General features: G+C 37.8%; 1 pseudogene; it reads left to right on the top strand.

Moving 5' to 3' along the window:
* LOC107664621 (non-canonical poly(A) RNA polymerase PAPD7-like) overlaps positions 1-2,390 on the top strand; it is a 10,307-nt pseudogene that overhangs the window by 4,250 nt on the left and 3,667 nt on the right.

Genomic DNA, 2,390 nt, shown 5'->3' with positions numbered 1-2,390 from the left:
TTTTTTGTCTGGCAGTGGCAGCAGATATGTGATCAGATTTCTAATTTGAGGCTGTATTATGTCGATTCTGGCACCCAGCATCACAACAAGATGATATTTTAAGCTCCTTATGTAGCCGAATCTGCGCTGGTTTGAATGGGCCTCCTCCAGTTTCCCCTTTGTTTTGCTGCCTACAGCTAGCGCTGTGACGTCGGCTGACCCTAGTTACCTGTGGTTGGCCTGGCCGTGCGAAAACAACAGGCCAATCAGAAGAGAGGCTCATGAGTAATTTAATTTAATTTAATTTATGCATTTAGCAGACACTTTTATCCAAAGCAACTTACAGTGCATTCAGGCTATACATTTTTTACCAGTATGTGTGTTCCCTGGGAATCAAACCCATGGTCTTTCGTGCTGCTAACGCAATGCTCTACCACTGAGCCACAGGAACTTAAGTATTAAATGAGTATTAATTAGACAGGCCAAAATCGACCTGTTCTCAGCAGAGCTCCTGAAGAAGGAGCTGTAAAAATATATTGAGATGGTTTTTGGTACTTATACCGCAAATATATATTCTTAAGGACATCAAAACCTAAAATAAAACTTCAGAAAGGTGTAAAATACTGTGGACTGACTGTTTTGAAACTTATATGGTAGTTACATAGCACCTAGACCTCAGTTATCATGAAAAAAAACAGGAAATTTCAGTTTTGACTATATGGGACCTTTAAAGAGTTAGTTCACCCAAAAAAGTAATCATGTAATTTTTTACTCGCTCTCATGTTGTTCAAAACCCATCAGACTTCTATCTTCAAAACGGAAATAAAGATATTTCTAATTAAACCTGAGATATGCCCCTCCATTATCCATTTCACTAAAACTTTGACACTTCAAAAAGTTCATTTATTCACATATAAACTTTGAATTAACGCACACAGAGCCCATTAAATAGGTACAAAATGGAAGCTTTTGTTTCCCATATTTGGTGTGCTCTGTGTGTGTGTGTGTGTGTGTGTGTGTGTGTATAATTTTGGCTTTGTAACGACATGAGGCTTAGCAATTCATGACAGTATTAACTTGTTTTGAATGTTATCATGCTGTGTAATTTTACTGTCTTCAGTGTAAAATGAACTTTTATGTGGCTAGACAGCCTAGTATTTTGTCTGTAAATGTGAAATTATCTAACTGTTTTCTTTTTTAGCAATTTCAAATAAGTGTGGATATTGTCCTATGACTTCACTCTCCTAATCATCATCAAATACATCAAAATGGACACTGTGCATATTGATCCTATTTAAATATTTCCTTGATCTCATTGTGGTCTACATTCATGAGTGATCATAAATTTACATTACATTTGCAACAAATGTAACTTGTATGCAAGTTATGTACACTTAATCACCATTTATTATATTTATGTTGTTTTACCTCCCATTACACTGCTCAAAAAAACTTAGGGAACACTTAATCATCAAAATATAAAACCAAGTCAGTTAAACTTCAGGGATATCAATCTGTCCAGTTAGGAAGCATAAGTGATTGTGGATAAGTTTAATCTGCTTTGCTGCAAATGAAAGCGACAACAGGTGCACTGAAGAGGCAACAGCAAGACGACCCCTAAAAAGGGAATGGTTTTGCAGCTGGTGGCCACAAACAGATGTTTCTCCTTATCCTTCCTGACTGATTTGTCTCTAGTTTTGTTTTGTTAGGGTCCTTCTCAGTACTTGTAGCATGAGGCAGTACTTGCAACCCAGTCAGGTTGCACAGGTAGTCCAGGTCCTCCAGGATGGCACATCCATACATGCCGTCGCAAGGTTTGGTGTGTCTCCCAGCACAGCCTCAAGGGTATGGAGGAGATACTGTGCTGTAGAGGGGCAACAATCGAGCAGTAGGACCTTTATCTGCTCCTTTGTGCAAAGAGGAACAGGAGGAGCACTGCCAGAGCCCTACAGAATGACCTCCAGTAGGCCACTCACTGGAGTGCATGTTTTTGACCAGACGGTCAGAAACTGTCTCAATGAGGGTGGCATGAGGGCCTGACATCCTGTAGCAGGATCTGTGCTCAAAGGCCAGCATCATGCAACTCAATTGGCATTTGGGACGATCTGACAGGCATTGTGTTCCCTTAATTTTTTTGAGCTGTATGAATGTGTGTGTGGAACTGCCACTCCACTATATAATAGGAATAGAAAATTGTTCTGCATTAATAAGAATACAACTATTAATATTGATAAATTATGAATAAAGAGCTGAAGAATTGTTTTTTTTCCCCCCTTTACAAATTAGTTTTTGGTTCTTTAATGGTGACACTTTTTTTAGTGCATTAAAGTGTCAGATTCAATGTCTTGGCAAAATCTTTTTTATTTATATATATATATATATATATATATATATATATATATATATATATA

Source organism: Sinocyclocheilus anshuiensis, unplaced genomic scaffold (assembly GCF_001515605.1).
Source record: "Sinocyclocheilus anshuiensis isolate Anshui unplaced genomic scaffold, SAMN03320099.WGS_v1.1 scaffold621, whole genome shotgun sequence".
NCBI lineage: Eukaryota > Metazoa > Chordata > Actinopteri > Cypriniformes > Cyprinidae > Sinocyclocheilus > Sinocyclocheilus anshuiensis.
Note: the sequence above shows the minus strand (reverse complement) of the source record. Positions and strands in the feature narration are given on the sequence as shown.